The sequence below is a fragment of the Piliocolobus tephrosceles genome, chromosome 10 (genome assembly GCF_002776525.5).
Source record: "Piliocolobus tephrosceles isolate RC106 chromosome 10, ASM277652v3, whole genome shotgun sequence".
Taxonomy (NCBI): Eukaryota; Metazoa; Chordata; class Mammalia; order Primates; family Cercopithecidae; genus Piliocolobus; species Piliocolobus tephrosceles.
The window spans coordinates 76,434,485-76,457,277 of NC_045443.1; the positions used below are offsets into that span (position 1 = coordinate 76,434,485).

At 34.2% G+C, this 22,793-nt stretch overlaps 1 protein-coding gene across 2 annotated transcripts in view; it reads left to right on the forward strand.

Moving 5' to 3' along the window:
* Window positions 1-22,793, forward strand: part of SYT1 (synaptotagmin 1) — a 593,135-nt gene that overhangs the window by 109,977 nt on the left and 460,365 nt on the right. For both annotated transcript variants that reach the window (XM_023218440.3, XM_023218610.3), the window contains one exon: window positions 4,936-5,061. The gene's annotated coding sequence lies outside the window, so the exon portion shown is untranslated. The remainder of the gene's footprint in view (window positions 1-4,935; window positions 5,062-22,793) is intronic.

The window sequence follows — 22,793 nt, forward strand, 5'->3', positions numbered from 1 at the left end:
ATTAAGAAACACTTCACTGTGAAAAATCTATTAATATTCCTAACTCATTCGATTTTTTCTTTCACTTTTGAGATTTTTGAACTTATTTCTATGCCATAACAATATAATATTGATAAGTATAAAATACATACATTTGGCTTAAGTTATATTCCCACCAGTCTCCCTAAGAAATAAAGGGTGCCAGATAGTCCACTATCTGCATTTATCTCTAAATTGATAATAACTAAAGGATTCAGAATTTTATGTAAACATCAAGAGAATGTGCTTAAAATAATTGAAACTTACTCTACGATAATCGAACTTAAGGTGTCAGAGAAATATGTTAGTTAGGACAAATGTATTTTGCTTTCCCATTAGCCTCTTTGCCTTCTATTTTTCATCAATTTGCTTTGCCCAATCAAGTTTTATTTATACCTTTTTAATAAGCTACAACAACTCTAACGACTGTTTCTTTTAACTTTATTTTTTAAATCACAGGAAAAATTATATGTATTTACATATACAACATGATGTTTGAAGTCTATGTACATTGTGAAATGACTAACACTAGCTAATTAACATATGCATTACCTCATGTAATTACTATTTTTGTGGTAAGAACACTTTACATCCACTCTTAGTATTTTTATGACTACCTCATACTACTAACTATAGTCACCATGTTGTACAGTAGATCTCCTGTACTTATGCCTTCTAACTGAAATTTTGTGTCCTTTGGCCAACATCTCCCCAGCCCAACCTCCAACCACCCCAGGCCCTGATGACCACCATTCTATGGAGGCTTCTCAAAAAATTAGAAATAAAACTACCTTATGATCCAGCAATCCCATTACTGGGTCTATATCCAAAGAAAATGAAAACGGTATATCGAAGGGGTATCTCCATTCCCCTACATTTGCAGTATTCATAGCCAATGTATGGAATCAACCTAAAGAATGTTTTCAATGACAAATAACCAGGAACACATTTTATTAATCTAATATGCTCCAACTTACTACGCAAGTTGACCTTGTATAAAAGTAACTTTACAAGAACATTAGCACTAAATAATTCCTAATATCTTGGAGACAATTTTCAAAACAATACATTTGTTTACTCATTCCAGATGTATTTACTGAGCTACTACTGTTCTATGCCAAATGATGTTCTACATCCTAGACATGCAGCAAAAACCAAACTGAAAAATAATTAACTTTGTAGATTTTTTTCACAGGGACATGTGAGAAATGCATCATTAGGCATTTTGTCATTGGGTGAACATCATAGAGTGTATTTACACAAACCTAGATGATATAGGCTAACTATACATGTCGGTTAGATGGTATAGCCTATTGCTCCTAAGCTCCAAACCAGTACAACATGTTACTGCACTGAATACTGTAGACAATTGTAACACAATGATGTTGGTGTATTGAAATATAGTACAGTAAAAATATGGTATTATAAGCTTATGAGACCAGCATCTTAAATGCAATTCATCATTAACTGAAATTGTATTATTTGGTGCACAGCTACGTTAGATAATGATCAGTACTATGAAGAAAAATATAGCATTACTTATAAATTAAGAAAACAGATCAATCTACTAAACATCAGGTCTTCCAAAAATTATTTTTTAAACCAATATAATAGTTACTCCTGAGAATAGGTACAAGAATTTTTTTTTTTTTTCTTTTTTTGAGACGGAGTCTTACTCTGTCCCCCAGGCTGGAATGCAGTGACGCCATCTCGGCTCATTGCAAGCTCCGCCTTCCGGGTTCACGCCATTCTCCTGCCTCAGCCTCCCGAGTAGCTGGGACTACAGGCGCCCGCCACCACACCCGGCTAATTTTTTGTATTTTCAGTAGAGACGGGGTTTCACCGTGTTAGCCAGGATGGTCTCGATCTCCTGACCTCGTGATCCGCCCGTCTCGGCCTCCCAAAGTGCTGGGATTACAGGCGTAAAAATTTTTTTTAATCATGATAAATCTTATCTCCTACCACTCTTCATTCCTGCCTCCACCTCAATCCATTCTTCAAAGAGCAACTAAAGAAATTAGATCCTCCAGAGGCTTCTCATGGCCCCCCTCACATAGACCCCTCAGCACAAACTGACCCATGCCCGCCTCTGGCTTCATCATCCTCCATGTTTCTCTAAACTCACTATATTCAAGCCATAGTAACTTTTTTGTTTTTTTAAGTCTGTCAAACATGTAAAGTTCCTTCCTGCCTTAGGTCTTCACACACACCCGAGTTCCCACGTTGGGCTCAGTCCTCACCTCCCTCATCCCACTCCACCCCCAAACCCAACTAACTCCTGCTCACTTTTTAATACCTACGTGTGATTTCTGCATGGAAGCCAAGTCTCCATGAGGTTCCCCTGTTTTCACTCTTCAAGAGTCTTTACCTATCCTTTGGGAACTTATTGCTATTTAAATTATGTAAACACTTATGTTATACTCTGTGTATTTATCAAATGCCCCTCCTCAGATTGCAAGTTCTGTGGGATGAGGTGAGAGGAGGCAGTTGTTTTTCTCCTTGGTCGGTGTACTTTCACTGCTTTGCACCCTGCCTGGCATAGACTGGCATTTAGAAAATTGTTCCTGAGAGAATTAAAGAATAAATTTCATCAAAAGTGTCTTCAATTTACAACATGTAGCTTTATGCAACACTTGGCAAGGTGGGTTCTTGTGGGAGCTGGTAATATCCTTTAAACCATGGGACTGAGAAAATGATTCTAGTTGAATCTGTGTTATTTAATCTGTGTTTTTTTTTTAATCTATGGGGCTCTTGCCCCAGACTCTGTTGGAAGTCTGCTGTGCTTGCTTGTAAGCTCATAGTCCCAATGACAGATGATTTTTAATCTTTGCTATTTGGCTTCTAGAATGGGTATGTATTACTAACTCATGCATTTTCTCTAACATGTAGAATCTGATTCTGGTGGCCATTCCCTCTGAGGAATAAGATACTTTCTGGAACTTGTAGCCATGGGAGAAAGGTTTCAAACACTTTCAGAGAGTTGAGGAGAAGCCACTTTATACTTGGAATCATTGTTTAAAAAAATTTAATTATGAAAAATCACAAATGGGTAAGACCATTAAATAATCCCAGATAGCAATAGCTCATGGCATTATTGTTTAATCACCTCATGCTCGGTATTCTAAAGGAGACACACATAGACGGCAAACACACAGTGTTGGTGATGTTTTCTGTGTTTTTTAGAGTGAGAAATTAGAATTATTTTTGAGGATGGGAAGACTGTTTCCTCACTGACTAGCATATCCCAAATTTACACCATGACAGTTACCAATTTATAAAAATATTTTATTTCCATATGTGTCACCCTATCTTTTTTAGAGGCAGAAACCTGTCTTTTCTCTTTTTTATCCCCATGACCTGGCCAAAAAAAAAAAAAAGTTTTAAATAGATGATTAATATTCATTAAACAAATCACAGATAGTAAAGAAGTATTAAAAGCAGCCTGAGCTGGAGTCAACTATTTCTTGTCTGTATCAGCTGGGCAAAATGTTGCTCAGAAGCCACTCAGGGAATAAAACTCTCTTGTGAAGAATCTGTTCCTTTAAACTAAGGACTTAAGTTTTCCCAAACCCTGTAAATTCTCTTGTTTTTCTATATGGATTTATGCCAGAATGATTCCAATCCACTGGCTGGCAAAGAGAATGGTTTAATAACTGCAGAGGAAATATAAAATTCTATTCAGAATATAATAAAAGCTGTAGGGGATTATGTATTCATTTATCCTGTAGTAGGAAAACTCAAATCTTCATATAACGGAGTGTTGCCATGTCAGCTTCCTCTGGAGAGTTGAAAACTGAACTGTAAAGACAGCAGAATGATGTGATTTGTATTGGAGTCACTGGAATCGACAAAACCTAAATTTTTAAAAATTTATTTATTTCAATTGACAAATGACATATTTTATAAACTAGTGGTATACAATATGATTTTAATATACATTCTACTATGCAAAGCCTCAATTCTTAATTGGTCTACAGGATTCAGCCGATAACATGAATTCTGTCTACCTGTGTTTTTATATCTGTGAAAGAATTATGCTACTTTATAACTCAGTTACTTTGAGATTCCGTATTCTAAAATTATTACTTTCAACCATCAAATATAAGACAGTAGAAATATGGGGCAAAATTTTTTGCAGTTTTATATCAAAAAAGTAGATAAATGCAATAGGGAGTGCATTAAAGAGAACAGAAAGAATTTTTAAAAAGAAAGAATGGGGAAAATGTAAAAGAAATTAGAGAGGAAGGGAGCCTGAAAGGGCAAAGAAAGCGAGGAAGGAAGGGAATATTAAAGTATTTGATAGAGCTTCCCTACCACTCAGATGCTTTTGTATGTGCAGTATTTCAAAGTTCTTCCTAGGTAAATAGCAATGTCTTTCCTTTTTATTAGCACTGCTGCAGCTGTTGTTGCTCACAAAGAGATTCACAAATCAAAATAGACTCCGTTAGCTTTTCAATAATTCTGAAAAGGTAGGAGAACATTGCCAGAAAAGGATAGCACTCCAGTATCCTAACATGGAGTCTTGTTAGCAAAACAAAGTGTGAATTGCTTAGATAATTCCCTGCTGTTGGTAATTCCACTGGGTACCTTCTGTGGCAGCACAGGCTATTTCTCCTCTATAGACCAATGCCATTGAGCAGGAGATGTCAGAATAATATGAAAAAGTTGCTCTTTTGAAATGTTTATTCTTCTAGTTTTTTTTAAATGTCAGCATGATTCATACCTATTGGTTCTTAGCCTGGAGCACCCAGCACAACCAGGAACTGAGGAAGCTAGAGCGGGACGTGAATAATGAATGGGCTGCATAAGCAGAAGTCTATACCCAGTCAATAAGCAGAAGTCTATACCCAGTCAATGTGCAGAGTTGCAGGCTAGCATTTTCACAGATTATTTCTATTATTCTCTCTCTCTCTCAAGGGAAAACAGGAAAACTAGCAAGAGAACTAGCAAGAGCTCAGAACAAACGCCTGGACTCAGATTGGAAGACTGCTCATTTGTCTACTCCCTCATTCCTGGAAATTGCACTGAAACCGTCTGATTAAGGTATTTGGGAAACACAAATTTCTGACACATTTTGTTGATGATCAACCTCCGTTATCCATCCATATCTTTTTATATGTGGCGGTGGGGCAGGGGTGTAGTATTTGTGCCGAAGATTGAAGAACTGTATCACTTTAAAAGTATTTGTGATATTAAGGGGAAATTAGTATTTGTCACATCTTCTGAAATTATTACTATTATTAATGTTTTTGAAATGCTAGTTTCACTGGTGGCACACTGGCTCCTTGTATAACATGTTTGCTTTCTCCCACTGTCATTTTTTACTCTATCAAATCCAAAGCTGTCATGGTTCATTATCTGTAGATGATCTTGAGCAGCCTTGCATTCTAAAAGAATATGCCATGGCATCTGCCTCTGTGCTTTTGTGACCTGCTGCAGAGATGATATTTTAGCATAAGTCTTGGGTGAGGGGCTAGAGAGGAGAGCAGAATTTGTCTCAGACTGATGTTTCTTTGTACCATGCTGTGTCTCATTCTTTACTATATGGCTAATTCAACAGCGAAGTACATATATCACACTGTGACTATTACATATGTTAGAGTATTTAATTGGGGTGGTAAAGTATCTGTCTGAATGTCTTCACTAATGAATTCCGTCAAATTCAATTATCATTCTTAGATTCTTCATTAACCAATCAAATTACTCCTTTGGTCTAAGTCATTTCTAACACACTTTTATTAGGCATACACACAATTCTATGAAGTAAATGTGAGGTGATTAGATTATCTCATGATCTTTATTTGGAGTCCCATGCTACTGAAGTTTGGATTTCTAAAGAATAACCTTTCACATTACTTCCACTGTATACAGGAGAAATAATGTGACAGTGTGAAGCTCTAAGACTCTATTTTACTACTTATATCTTAGACTTTTTCTTTTTCCTGACGAAGTTTGCTACAGTGGATCACCAATACAAAAATACATAGAAACATACCGACTATATATTCCTATCAAATTAACCTACTTATTAAATAGATGTATCTATACGCTTATACTATACCGAATCATAATGTTCTTCACCTTTTAGGAATAAATTATTTCAGTACTAGAACTTTCTCCTATCTCTTACAGTAAGATACCACAGCATAGGATCACAGTTGTTATTGTTGAAATTTTTTTCAAATTATCACCATTTCTTTACATGGATTCCTTCTTAAACAAAGTGGTTCTGGAAATGCATATACCCAGTATTTATAGTACTTTAGTTTTCTAGGAAATAATTGCCACAGTACTAATTTACATTGGATATTTTAATCATTTTACAATGAAGGGCAGGTGCCTAATATCCTTGCAGTATGATTCTTACCATACAGATCTGAAAATATTTCCATTTTGTTCTCTTCTACATTAATGTCTTTTAGGAACATTTTCATCTTCTGTCCTACCAGTATTTTGAGAAACATCTCAAAATGTGGTCTAAAACCAACCTACCAAAATATATGTTCTGGGTCCGATGCCAGACTTAAGTCAGAATCTTTGAGAGTAGGCCCTAAGACCAGCATTTAAAATATACATATTTGGTGATTATAATGTACTCCAATGTGTAATAACCACTGCTCTACAAAATGAGAGCAAAGAAACAACTGACAGAAAAGCATTGTAAAACTAGATGCATAACTGATAACAAAAATAAAAACACCAAAATCAAGTTAAATTTGGATTTAAAATTTTTCTACATGTTTTCATTACTTGCTGCACAAAGCATTCTAGGTTGTTTATTTTGCCTTTAATATGAGTCTTAAATATTTTAAATTAAAATTGTTAATATTTAGTGTTAATTAAGGATATGGATGTCTGTTATTTAAAAGCATTTTCCAAGCTGTCAAATAATGAATGATATTTATAATGGTAAAAGGTATTAAATTTATAATTTGTATAATTCATTAGTATTTTCATATTTGAATCTTTAGTTTTACAAAGCTTTGTAAATAACAAGTCTATCTTTAATATTTTGTATATATTAAAGTATATAATAAACACCACTTTTTATAGAATTTCAACATATCTTTTTGTTGTTATATACTTTACATATTAAAGTATATAATAAACACCACTTTTTAAAGAATTTCAACCTATCTTTTTGTTATGGTTTCCATGTAAATGAATTACTTGAGTGTCTTACTTTCAGAAGATGCTTTATTAATATAACTAAATTGAATTCTTTGGGCTGAGATTTTTCCATTTTTTCATAAATGAATATTTCCATATTATCTAATCTTAATAAGAATATTTTCTCAGTACGACAAGTAAGACATGTTTGCTAATTTAATATACCAAACTCTAAAGTAAGTATACACTCAAATGAGAGTTAGGGGACAAAGAACTGTCTTCTGAACCATGAAAAGACAGAATGTCATGATTACCTCAGGCACTGAAAGACAGCAAAAATCTACATTAGTTCTAGTAGAACGACTACAGAGAATGTTTGACCCATAAAATTAATTTTTGCTTCCTACACAGCCAACTCCATGGAGACAAGGTCTAAAAAGTGAAAATGGTCAAAATCTTAAGTTTGTAGGTTAACTTACTTTGTAAACTAAATATGTCCTGAAAAGACTGGAATAATTTAAATTGTTTCTGCATTCATAAGAATCACTTTATATATCAAAAATTATTTTGTTTCCATCTAGTTTTAAAGATTGTTTTTAGATTATGGACAGGCACTACTTAATTGGGTTGTGTTTCAAAAGTTTCATTTAGAAGTTAAATATTTGGGACCCAAAACTTATTTTCAAATATAAAGAATGCTATAAATGACATTTCATGCCCAGATTCAATTTTATGAAATCCACATTTTAGTAAAATTACAAAAGTTATAAAACTAGGAACTGAAGGGAAGTATCATTGAAAACAATAATATGATCCTGAAAATTAAACCCATTAAACCAAAAATATTAAATTATATATTTACTTTGAATATCAATGCTAAAGGAAAATAAATTTGCTTATAAATAAATGAGAAATTAAAAGAGGGTAGGATACTTTTCTAAAACACAGAGAAAGTGGGATTATAGCATGAGCAGTATTCCTCTGAGCAGGGGGGAGGGAGATGGAGGGGAGAGATGCTGGCTAGATTTAGAGAATGAAAGGCCAAAGGATCTCAAGTATGAGTGGCCAACAGCATTGAACTAGCTATTAAATAGAAAATTTGCTCATAAATGGTATGTTTATAATCCAGAAGAACAGGTGTATTCAATTTTTCTTTTCCTTTTGAGACAGTTTTGCTTGTGTTGCCCAGGCTAGAGTGCAGTGGCGTGATCCTGGCTCACTGCAACCTCCACCTCCTGGATTCAAATGATTCTCCTGCCTCAGCCTCCTGAGTAGCTGGGATTACAGGCATGAGCCACCACGCCCAGCTAATTTTGTACTTTTAGTAGAGATGGAGTTTCTCCATGTTGGCCAGGCTGGTCAAAAACTCATGACCTCAGGTGATCCACTGCCTCGACCTACCAAAGTTCTGAGATTACAGGCGTGAGCCACCATGACTGGCCTTAATTCTTTTAAAATGAATAGATAACTGTGCTGTTACACATCCATTTAGAAAGCAGCTGTGTAGAGGAAATGATAAGGAGAGATAGTGAGCATGCATGCTAACTCAGTGGGTGCCAACTAATGGAGTGAAGGGAGAGCTAATGAATCTCTGGCATTCCACCAACAGCTTTTTCTGAGTGGATTAACTCCTTACTCAAGGTTTTATTGAGCTCCACTTTCTAAGGAATTCTAGCCTTCATTTCTTTCAAAAAAGCATCAGCAATTTGCTGCCTTTGTGTGCATAGTTGTTCATTTAATTTATGAAATATTTATTGAATACCTACTATGTAGTCAGCACTATGCAATTTTTGTTACTTTTAGCCCAGACATTAGGACACAAAGATTATTTTGTTATATTTGGATTTTAGTATTTTGTATTTTACCATTTCACCTTTATTTTCTGTTTCTTAAATTTGGATAGTTGAAGGGAACAGGTGGCATACATGCCTAGGGATGGAGGGTTAGGCATGTGGATAACCCAGAGAAGAAGGTGCAAAAAAAGGAGGAATCTGTCTTGTTCCTCTATTCTTCTGATTTTAAGGATGTCTTAGCAGCCCTAAGTAGAGCCCCTATCACTTTCATTTAACCTTAAAAACAATTTTTAAAGATGGAAAAAAAAATAGAACTATTTGCTCATGATAAAAATTCTCCATTCAAAGTGAAGAAAAACTAATACTTTCAAATTGAAGACCTGCAATATATAGCTCTTTTTGGGCTGATATATCTCACTACTAGGCTAATCTATGGTTTAGGAAGCAAGAAGTTAGAAAGGCATCCTGGAAAAATTGCCCATAATTCTTCATCAACTGTAATTTTCAGTGAAATGAAAGTCTAAATCTCCATTACTAGTTAGTTTGAAGTACAGAAGGTCATCATGTAAGTTTCTAAAATCCCTTTTAATTCTAGAAATTCTACTGGAGAGATAGATGAATAAGACTGGGAAAAAAGAATGGTTCATCTTTTATTGAAGAAAGGTGTTTAGAGGAATTGTTCAGTATCAAACACCCCTCATTTCCATTCCATTTTCAAGAAACAAGAGCAAAGGTTGAGTTTTGGCAACGTTCAAAGAAGTGTCTTAGGGCAGGAATAGTCAATGCCTGTGTTGAGTTACCTGAATCTCTATTTGGCACCTCCTGAAAGTTACTATACAAACCTGGGCTTAAGAAGAGGGTGATGGTATAGTCTCGCAGCCTTGTGTGAATTTTCCAAATGGTTTTGTTACCTCAAACCATAGAAGTGATAGCTCAAAATTTATAACTGATGCTATGTCATCAGTTGTACTCACATATAAACTTGCTTGATAATATTTACTACACTTAAGTTTCCAATCCATCTATTTTTGTCTCCTACACTTCCCTGATCCAACAAATCTTATCCATCATGCAGCCTGAGTTCATACCTTTGTTTATTCAACGATTTTATTAAGCATCTACAATGTCAGTTATTCTTAAAATCCTCTTGTCTAGGCCCCTGTCCTCATGGAGACTACTGTCTAGTAGAGAGGTTGACTATTAACAAGGAACAAATATATAAATAATAAGACCAACCAAAATCTTGTTTATTCACTAACTGTAATCGTATTTTTGTCTAAATTTTCTTTCTCCAAGTTTTTTGTTTAGTCAGTAATCCTACACTTCATTTTAGCCTCCTTGATTCTTACTGTTTTCAACATCGCACTAAAATTAATATAATCCACTTATTTTAACTCTTTTAAGATTTTCCATCATCTTAAGTGGGAGGAACAAATAAATTCATAAATTGACATATTAGATAAGATGAATTGCCTAAGAAATTTAATCCATATAGCCAGACATAAGTAACACTAGAGTTGCTCCGATGTGGCCATTATGGAATCAAATACCTCACAGCCCAGGCCTCAACGGCATCTTTTGTTGTCATGAGATTTTTCTTAATTACATTTTCCAGTGATTAAGTGTCCCATTTCAACACATCGGAATGCATTTTCTGTATTAAGTTGTCAATGATCATAAACTATCTGGCAAGAACTTATTCCAGTTATCCAAACAACCTCCTCCAGGATCTCTAGCTTAACCATTCAACATTTACTATGTGTAGTTGGCACAAAGATGGTATGAAGTTTTAGCCACTAAACTGTTTATACGTTTTTCACACTGTTCCAAGATATTAGAACAGGATACTCATTTACATGGGTACACACATAAATGTCTGAATATACATTTTGAAATGCAATAGGTTACATCTGATGATGATTCAAGAACTAGAAGGATAATCTTAAGGAACATAAAAATTTCGCATTTGAAGTTATTGCTAAGAAGAATAGCAGCGTAAGAGTTTAGATAACTGCAAAAGTAAAGAATCAAGACAGTGTAAAGTTTCTATATCTTAGAGAACTTAACTAGCTGTTGAAAGGGCACCTCTGTGGCATCATTAAAATTTTAGAAATTTGATACATAAAGATGTGCCAGTAACAACTTTGGTCCTTAGCAATATTCCCTTAATGATACTGTCCTTTTCATTCAGTGAATCCGAGAATAATAGTTTTCAGACCTAAATATTTACAACCATGGTTTCATCTCATACAGAGAACATATATTGTATTGAGTATGCCTTTATCTAGGGCAAATCTTAATAGTGTCTAGAGACAGACCAACTACCAAGAAAAATTACCAAGACAATTATTAAGAAATTCGTATAAATCCCTTTATTACATCTTAGATTTTAAAAATTCTCAAAACAATTCCAGCCTTTAAATACCTGTGATGGATTTTTATTCCCTGGAAAATTTATCAAGAAATTAAAAATTCAGAGCATCCTAGCAACACAGTGGTATATTTACCATTACAATATGCCTATTTTATTTATTTTTGTGGCACAAATACCCCAAAGTATTTTATTTATTAACCTATTGGCTGAATTATAATATACCTACAAAAAAGTGAATAAAACATGCATTTTATATAGCATTATGAGATTTTTTTCTCTTGCTTTTTGGTCATTTGATCTTGTAAATTGTTATTTTTTAGTTGTTATGATGAGGATTTAATATCCACAATATACAAAGAAATCCTACAACTCAGCAACAAAAACCTAATTTGTCTATTTACAAATAAAAATTACAAATTAGATTAGATAATTACAAATAAGAAAACAATGAAGAATAGAATTTAATTGAATGGAAAATGTATTAAATATTTATATTCGTGGAAGAAACACACATGAAGATGAATTATAATTTGCTATCAAATACACAGAAAATTAGGTGGAGTTTTTGGTTCACAATAGCTGACAAGTTGACAATATGCTAATGTCAAAAATAAACATTCTTCTAAGGTATTTAAATAGAAACATAACAAAAATAATCTTGGGTATGATCACTTCATTAGAGACTTGGGTTCCAATTTAGGTCCCACAATAGAAAAAGAATTAACAAGAAGGTGGAAAGAGCAACAAAACCACAGTTATTTGTAGTTTGTGACACAATCTTGTAAGAAAAGAAATTCAAGATGCTAAAATGAGAAAAAAGAAGGAAGCATCAAATGTGGATTTAAAGTGAATATATACCATTACAAGACACACTGTATACCAAGAACCAAAAAGAAACTTACTGAAATTGTAGGAAAGAACAACGAATGACATAATGCAATATTTTGAGAAGAGAATGTTGACATTTCTTCTTGAATTCTTTTTAAAAGACAGCTATTTATCTTTTGTGAAAAATCATAATACAGTTCTGTTTAAAAATGAAGAAATACTCTACTGTATTACCTCCCAATTCTCACATATTTATAGATAAGTATTAAAACTATACTTAGTATAATAAACCTAAATTTCTGAAATATGAACACTCACAATTTTCTAGGTGATTTTGTTATTTAACTGTAAGCAAGGGAGAATCTAAGAAAGAAAAATACATTATTTCTAAAATGACTCCCCTTCAAGATGGCACCTGAATACATAGAATAATCAGATTAATCATTTGGGGTTAGTGGTTGTTTTTATGTTATATAGAAGTAGAAATGACCACTATCTGATGGCATCCAATAAAGTACCTCTACGGTGACAGAACTGTCACCCTGATCACCATTGCTCATGAACCCCCTTCCTGTTAATGGGCACATTCCAAGTAGAAGACATGATAACAAATTCTTTATGTACTTTTAGGACTGTTAATTCTAAAACTGTTGGGACTTCTTATATACTGCTGGTTAACTTCTGAGTATAAACGTAAGGAAATTCTATTTCATAATTTATGTCTTGAATAGGACTTTATAAATTGGTTTATGATCAGTCTGCTTCAAGTTTATTTTGGATACCAGATGTTCCCTTTATTTAATCTACTTAAATCAACAAAAGAAGTAATTTCAAACAGTATTCATCCAATAAACTGTAGTTAGGAAAATGTACATTAATCTATTTTTATTTACCAACAACGTTGCCCTTTTCTTTAGAAAAGCACTTTGAAGGAGGGAAAAATAAAAACAGAAGGAAAGAGAAATTATATATAACTGTAAAAATTATATGCAGCCTTGCCTGCTTTTTATGTAACCTAGTATTCAAAACTTATCTGGTTTTATCATATTCCATTATGTTATGGACACACAGGCCAGTATTTTCCCACCAGTTTCTCCTAACTAAGAAGAACATTCAAACTGAAAATCTGAGTTTGTGTTTTTCTACTGAAAGGAATGTCGCTGGTAAATAAGGAAGATGATTTATGTGCATAGAGCTGGCCTTATAAAAATAATCTCTGTGTTCATCATAAAGTTGAATTTTATTGCTATGTAACATTTGTTACAATTTCTTTTTGTATATCTCTGATAAACCATTAGTTTGTAGATCTCTGATGCCTTAGAACATATGACAGTTTAAAAACATCTATTGTGTTTTCCCCAAAATTCTTTCATTATTCGGTAGTTTTTTTTTTTTTTTTTTTTTTTTAATGAAACAGTGACAATTTCTTTCATGGTTACAATTTTTGGAGTGTTTTAGCTAACATATTGTACTAACTGAAAATTATCTTTAATTTAATTATAAATTAAATATATTTGTTAATTAACAATTGTATCTCCAAAGTAAAGATTTTTTGGTTTCTAATGCTAGCAATTCTTGTTTATATTTAATGAAATTCACATTTCTCCTGACAGGGGAAAAATGTTTTTCCACATTAAGAAAGCCTTTTCATTCATGTCCTGAAACTACATATTTTTGTTCTGGAATATAAATCATCTATTTATTTGATATGTATGCTGAAATTTAGTTTGTGAAACAGGATATATATCTATTAGTATGTCTCTCTGTGATAGAATTCTGGACCGTAATGAGTTGTTCTCCGTATACATGAAGGATTAGATACATATCTTTCTTCTTTCCAAAAATGCCATCAACATTGTCAGTCTCAGAAAACAGGTGAAAAATTGCCTCAATGTTTCTGATATCTCTTAATAAAGATAGTCACAATGCAGAACTGAAAAATATTAAAGTTTTATGAAGCATGACCATGAGATAATAAAACTTTCTTTTTTATCTTATTTTATATTATTATTATTATTATTATTATTTTGAGACAGAGCCTTGCTCTGTTGCCCAGGCTGGAGTGCAGTGGCGAGATCTCGGCTCACTGCAAGCTTTGCCTCCCAGGTTCACGCCATTCTCCTGCCTCAGCCTCCCGAGTAGCTGGGACTACAGGTGCCCGCCACCACGCCCGGCTAAGTTTTTCTATTTTTAGTAGAGACAGGGTTTCACCATGTTAGCCAGGATGGTCTCGATCTGACCTCGTGATCTGCCCCCTCGGCCTCCCAAAGTGCTGGGATTACAGACGTGAGCCACCATGCCTGGCCAAAACTTTATTTTAATAAAGGGCTCATATCAAATAAAGGGCATATATCCAAATGAATATTGTCCTTCACTCTGGTCGTCTTAGATTTCAGAAATGCTTCCATCATTCAAAACATTCCGCTATGTGTTTGCAACTTTTAGAACCAGTTTATGCACCAGGAAGCAGTCTTCGACAAACACCACTGTGAAGGCGTTGTCATTGTGATCAGTACAAATTAGGAGGCAGCCTTTTTAAGCATAAGGAACATTTCTTTTAATGAGTCTGTGTCCTCTCCAAAAGAAATACGCATTCATCAAGTACACTTTAATTTGAAATGGTGTGTGTTTTTTAGACAAAAAGATACATCTCTCACAAAGGAGGAGTACTCTGAGGCTGATGGGTTCATGACGTCACGTGTTAGCTAAACGACCTCATAGGCTATGCCCAGAACATTAGTTAGACCTTTTCAAGATGTGGGGTAAAAAAGACACATAAAGTTTCAGGCTGAGTCAATGAGACTATTTTTTTACTCAACTCTTGTTATGTTTTATAGTTATATCCTTATCCCAGGCAGGACATAAGGTCCTTTCAAGAACCCATGAGGCTATACATGACCTTCCCCTGCTACCTCTCTTTATTGGAATATAAAACCTTACTTGAGCCTATAGTACTCTGCATACATAGTTACCATTCGCTATTTACTTTACATTAGGGATATATAAAATAAACCCTAAAAAGCCAACCTATGCCAAGCTCAGATGGGTTGACTAGTGAATTTTACTCAACATTTAAAGAAGAGATTTTACTAGTTCTCTAGGATCTCTTCCGGAAGATAGAAGCAGAGGGAATACATCCTAACTCCTTCTGTGATGACAGAATTACATGAATATCAAAACCAGACAAAGGCAATACAAGAAAAGAATACTATAGACCAGTATCTCTCATGAACATAGATGCAAAACTCCTCGACAAAAGCCGGCCCATAAGCTATCATGCCGGGTGAAAAGGTAATGGAACTGTGGAGGGATGTTCTGCTTTCCATTATAAACCATTTATTTATTCAAACAATATTTACTTTTGTGAGGTTGATTCTATGTGGTCAAGAAATCAAACTTGTCATCTCTCTCATTCAGTCAGTCACTTATTCATTCACTCAGTGAACAAATATTATTTCAAAATGTACAATGCATTAGGCATTATACCTGGTGCTGGGGGATACAATAGTGAGCAAAATAGGCCAAATTCCTGCCATCATGGTTTTTACATTATATTGGAGAAGCAGACAATAAATGAGATATTAAACAAATAAATAATAAGATAAATACATCTACATTATATACTATGTTATCTTTATATCAATAAATCAAGATACATAGATATATAGCTTGCTTATTATCTATCCAATATAATGCAAGGTATATAGTAAGATTTATATTATGTATAATAAATATTATATAAATAATAAATAAATATAATAATAAATATATATAAAATGTAAAGTATGCTAATGATAAATGCCAAGAAGAAAGCAAGAACTTAACTTGTACATAGGGGTGAAATTTACATAGATTGTTTAGAGACGGCCTCATTGAGAAAACGACTTTGTGTAAAATCCCAAAGGCAATGAAGAAGAATCTTGATAATGGTTCCTGGAAGAGCATTGCAGACATAAAGAACGAGACACAACAACAGAGGCTGGTGTAGAGTGAATGAGGAAATATGCTTGGAGATATGAAGTCATAGATTTAGATGGAAATCAAATCATGCAGAGCCTTGTGAGAAATGGCACGGAGTTTTGATTTTCGGCCAAATGTAACGAACAGCCATTGGAGGGTTTTCAACAGGAAAATGCTATAAAATGATTGACTATTATAAAAATGTATTCCAGTTTCTGTACAGAAGACAATATTTAGATGTCAAGAGTACAGGCAGATAGAACAATAGGAAGTTATTGCAGTACTCCAGGTGAGGCAGCTACCAGAGTTGGTAATTTTGATTAGGCTTGTGGCTGCACACTACTGACAAGTTAGTAGACTTGAGATAAATTTTAAAAGTAGAACCTATATGACTTGTTGATGGATTGAATATGGAAAGTAAGAGAGAAGGAATCATGAAAATAATTACCCTAGAGTTTTTCCTTGAACACTTTGGTGAAGCCATTTACTCTGATGGGGAAGACTCCAACAGAAATGGGTAGGGGAGGAGAAAACAAATTTTGTTTTTATGTTAGGTTTGAGGTCATCTTTAGACTTCTAAGATAAGTCAGTTAGGCAGTTAAAATATAGGAGGCTGGACCTCAGGGAAAAAGACTGGGATGAAGATATCAAATTAGGATTTGTATGAAGTCAGGTATTCCCAATAGCAAATTAAAAAACACCTTACTAAAATTTACTTAAATATTATTAATATTTGTTATGTCACTTTGTTATATCTATTTATTAAATCCAACTCTAGAGAGTACCAATGTTTATTCAGTAAATAATTGATATTAGAACCCTGGGTCAGCCTCTCTGGGAGTCTCCGGGCCTATCCCCCATGTTTCCAGACTTTGTGCAGCATCTCAAGCAACATGTCCTCCCATGGCAATAGAGAAGGCAGAGTCACTGCAAGGAGAACACGCAGGAGAAAGGGGTTCTTTTTTTAAAAAGCTCTCTCTTCTGACTGGGGAGAAGATAGAAAATATCTTCCAGAAGACTACCGATGGATTTCCCTAATGTCTTCCTCCAGAGCTACATCAAATGCCCATCCCTATACCATCGTCTGCAAAAGGGAAGTGTAGTATCTAAATTTGAGAGGACAAATATGAGTTATTACTTGTGACTGAAGTTCCATCATCAAAGAAAAAACTAGGACGTGTTGGAAAGGTAACCTTCCATGTCTGCTACAGTAGACATTCTTTTATAGATTGTATTTAAAATCAGGGCCAGATGATGTACCCCAAAACACACCCACTGTGCCAAGATATCTTCATCTTCTCTGTATAAAACTCTATATGGCTACTGGAAGAAACAGATTATATCAGCGTGATAAGGGGATAGACACACTTGTTGAGTCATAAATAGAACAAGCAGAAATAATAGAAGAAGAGCTTAGAATATTCACAGGAAACTAGAAGAAACTGAATTTCAGAAAATAAGTTTCTGTGTTTTTGTACCATAATTGAGGGATTGTGGGTGGTATTTGAACATGAGCTAGTGCACCTGAATGTCTTAGGTGCCTGTGAATGCTGCCATTCACCAGCAGCCTCTGTGAGAAGGCTTAATAGGTACTAATTGTTCATTTGTTTCTGAGACTCTGCAATATACCAGGTGCTGTGCCCAGAGCAAATAAAAGGCAGGCCTCTATCCTCAAAAAGTTCATAATCTCTGATGGCGATCTAGGTAAATAAGTAATATATTAAATATTTTTGCCATAACTCTCCTATTATTGTAATTTTTTCTGACTTTAAAAACTATAACTCAAGCAATCTATTAACATTTAAACCACGACTATGTGGTTTACACTGTCTTTCCAGACATTTACTTTGTTCTATTATAGAAAAGACAATGAGCATTGATATCTGCATGTGTTTTTAAGTACAAATTCTTATCTGTGTCTGCCATATCACACTGTATTGTGAGAAGTCCAAAATTTAGGTTATTTCTTAAATTTAATTATCTAGTACTTTCCTACAACAATGTGTCTCCTATTGACATTTCGAATTTCATTTTGTTCACATATCTTGTGTTTGTGTCTCCTTGATATTGATAACAATGGCTGGTATAAGAGCTTATCTCTTATTGATTCTGAAAATGTAATAAAGAAGGAAAATGCAAAGTATCAGCCACATGTGCTGGTTATTCAAGCAACCATCCAACTTCTGTATGAAACTAATATTGGGAGAAATATGGTATGCATGCTGCAGCTCAAGCTCACTTGTGTCAAAGAGAAATACAAAGGCAAGGGATGGTGCTGCTTTGACAAATACATGAAGGAATAAAGTATTGAAATAAAACAAGTGAATGTGGGCTCATGAGAATCTTTGTTTTACTTAAAAGGCACAGCAGTTTCATGAATGTTATCTTGCTTTTTATATTACTATATTTACTTCAAAAAAACAGCATTTGTATTCTTTTCTAACAATTTATGAATACAAATGACATGAAAATCAGGAGATACTTTTGCTCTTTATTTGGATTTTTATTCCATTTACTCCACATGGATATATATCCTAAGTAATCATCAAAATTAAATGAATATTTGACGGAAAATATAACATTAAAAGAAATCCTGAGAAGTTATGTAGTTCTTGCCTGACTCTAGGCAAATTTATAATATGTAAAGATCTTCTAAAGAAGAAACTCATATAACCTATTGTAGAAACTCTTCCTTATTTCTAACTGAAATATTTATATTTTATATTAAGTTTGTTATATTTTATATTAAATTTTTTCTTAGAAAATTTGTAATAAAGCATCATGTCTTTTGGCCTATAGCAAATGAAAAAAAACCTTACAGTTAATTAATACAGAGATTTTAAAATTATAGATCTCTGGATAACTCATTTTGTTTCCTTTGGATTTTACACATAAAAGTAAGCATTGATTTGTAATTAAGAGAAGGGAAGAATTCATGATTTGGAATAATTTTCTGTAAAAGAAGAATAGAATTAAAGATATGTCACTATTTAAAATTAGATATTAGACATTTTTATCCAAGAAAATTCTAGAGAAATAATTTTGATTTTCAAATATGATGAGAAAAACTCAAACATTCAGCCTTGCCCTTTCTTTGAACTCTTTCTTAGGTTAACAAGTTCTCCTAATCTTATAGTTTTTGGTGCTGTTTATAAAATTGATAGTTGTACATTTATAGATTTTACAAAATTGTACTCTTTTTGTGGATAAGTATCTTTATGCCAAGTTTATTTGGCTTTGTGTGAATTACTGTTTGAAAAAAGACTGATCATTTTGTAATGAGTATCATTACATGAAGAGCTATTATTTCCTGGAACCTTTATTCTGCAGCCTCAGAATGTAGATCGGGGCCTTAGCAATTTAAGGGCCAGGCTCCTCATCAAGGTCGTTTTCCTCTTCGAAACACTGCCCTTTCCCCAACTCAAAGTCAGCCTAATGGTCAGGAAAATTCACTTATAAGGAAAGAAAAGGAACAGTGCCTTCTTTACCTATGCCCTGCATAGCAGGTAACAATTATCTCAAATTCACTGTGGAAGATTGGAATATCCAAGAGTTTTAGAAATAGTTATGCTCAGACAGCTGTGTGTGACCCCAGGCAAAGTGGCTAAGCTCTCCAACATATTGTCCTTTATACACGGTCAGTAAAAAGGGTCCTCAAAACATTATCTCTACAATAAGATATGAAGGTACTTTGACTTGTACTTTGTCAGTAGCATGAGGCTATATTAAGATATAACTTAAAATAGTGCTTCATAAACAGTGGATGGCCATGGAATCGAATTAGTGGCTTGTGATTGGGATTTTGAATAAAAGAGAATAGAAAAAATAAAGGATATAAGTTACATCAAATGCGGCAAGGATTAGTATTGCTATGTGAAACTTTGTATATTTGTACTGTGTATATGAAATTGTGCTGTAAAATGTATTTCTTACCATGTGTAAAAGTTTTCCAAAAATGTTTGAAAGATGTCAGCCTACAGAATTGGACCATCTAGTACAACATGAAAACCCCCTAAAAAATACCGCTCTAAGATACAGAGCACAGACTGGCATTCAGGACCACTAGAAAGAAGCAGTGTAGTGATGATCTTCAGGGTCTGTGGTTGCTTTGGGTAGTCTTCTTGCTGTCATGTCGCATTAAGTAAGGTTTCTGAGCTGCAGTCGTCGTGTGGGTATAATGAGTAAAAACTCACAAATGCCCATTCCGTTGGGCACTTATGGGAAAAAAGCAAATATAATAGTGTATCTTTATTTAGTTTACGTTAAGAGCTGTGTTTAGGAATCTTTCCTCAGAATTCATGGTACTATGATGACTGCAGAGAAAATTCTCTGTATGTTTCCTCTACAAACTTTTACATTTGCTCTCTGGCATTTTTTTTGTCAGCAACAAGATGGCTACTGTATGCTAATAAAATCCCTGCGCATCTACCCACAACTCATCCCTTCTGATGGCTTTATATCTAATTACTTGAAGCCTGTATTATATTTTTCTATTTTCTAAAACAGAATATGAAACTGTCAGGCCTAAATTATCCTGAACCCCAATCTGTGAAAGGATACATAATGATGGGGAAAATATATTCCTTATCAGAACAACCAGGTGTTCTCAAATATTGACTGAGCTGCATAATCATTTGGGCAAAGTATATCTTGCAAGAAAAGGTAGTGATGTTCAAATTCTTGCATTTTTATTTTCCATGAGTTTGATGTTTTCCTTTCAGAATAATCATTGTTCATGTTCTTGATAAAATCAAGCTGATGCATCAAGGCAGCCATCCTTGAAGACATAAAGCCTATGACATTAGGTCCTGTCATGTTGTTTTACATGCTGCTTACTGGCATGGATGCCCATTCAGAAATTCTGCTATTTTACTGGGACTCCATTTTTGTTTTTCTAGAAGCAACTGCACATCCACAGAATCTATCTTCTGGAAAGACAACCTTTCAAATAAAACACACTCTGCATTTATTTATTTTAAGCCACATTAAAATCTTAAAAGGCAAACAAAATTTTAAAAGTATACACATGAACCATATGAAATTGTTGATGTTTTAGTTTCTTTGGCCTATAAAAATGATGATTTCATGTAGCCCAATCTAATATTAAGTAAAGCAAGATTCTAAACCCAATATGCATTTGCTTTTAAGTATCCAAATTCTTTGAGTTCAGCTGGTATTAGAAGCAATCTCATGCTTTTCTTCATTCTCATACTTAACAAATATTTTCCTAAGTTTCTACTATGTTCAGAGTACCAGACATGTGGTAAAGAAAAAAATAGTGCTGACACAACTTAATAATTATGAAACATTTTTTCTGATGATAGTGTGCTGTTGGCAGAACAAAAAAGTTATATGTTTCCTTTGCTCATAAAGTGACCCAAAACTTTATAACTCCTTCACGTGCCTGGTTTTTCTTAAGCATTTCCTCAACTTGGTATTGCTTTTTATCAAATTCCCTGTGTTTATTTCCTCCTGAGTAGATTCACTCTGAATCAACCTGTCCGTGTAGCTTAGACTTTCCCAGACATTATTCCCCAATTTTTCGCGTAAGAATTAGCCTCGTCTCTCTGTGTCTTGAAACATTAACAAAGCGCTTAAGTGAGTCTTTATCATTTCAATTGCACTAACCATGATAAATAAAACATTAGTTGTTCTCATATAGTATTTATTGTTCCTTCAGTTTTGAGGAGAGAATCACAGTGGATGTCTATGTAGTTTGTCCCTTTGTAAGACATTCACTGAATGTCTATTGTTCTGCCTATTGTTCTGCTTAGCTCTTTCACGTTTACTTGAGAAGTTGCATCATATTTTATTTTCTTTTTCTTTTCCTTCTCCATCTTTTTTTTTCTTTTCACTTGGTGAGAATCCTTTGTTCTGAGGATGAAGTTTTTGAAACGAATGCTTCCCACCATCAATACCCAATGCTGCATGGTTTCTGGGGTTTTGTCTTTTTTTTCTTTTTTTCTTTTTTTCTTTTTTTCCAGAGCTCTCACTTTGTTTCTCCAAAATTGGTCATCCCACTGTGATTGCTGCACTGAAGCTCCCCAGTCTATATGCTGAGTACAGTAGGGCAATTCATGGAAGCCAGCAATTCTTCACCTTCACTTCACCCTGGATCACCTGGGGAGTTTTTAAAATACTGACACCTGGGTTTCACTCCCAAGATTCAGATTAAATAGGCCTGAACCAAAGCCTGGGCATTAGGATTTTTTAAAATCTCCCAGGGGGAGCTTAATGCACAGTGAAGCCTGAGAACCACTGATTGAAGTTTTAACAAGAATCCCCAGGCACAGCCTTGTGTCTTTGACCTAATTGAAACCACGCCCAAACTTTGGAATAAGCTAAAAGCTAATGTCTATACCCACTTTTAGAAACCCATTGTGGTGATTCGTTGGCTACCATTTATTAAGTTTTTCCTATCTGCCCAAAATTCATCAGAGTAGAGCTCAGATCTCAACAGGGGTGAGAAACAATAACCATAATAGTCTTGAAGTCACTCTTTGGTATCCACTACCAGATTATGCTACTCACCTAACAATTGGGGCAGCTTTCTCCAGAGAATAATTAACATCTGTGTAAAGATGTAATCACCTGAAGCAGCTATATAAGCAAGAGCAGTCTCAAGAGCTTTCATTTCTAGCAGCAAAGAAATTGTATTACAGTAGCATTTTGCCAGCATATCTTAGAACATCAGTGTAATCAGTATTAGA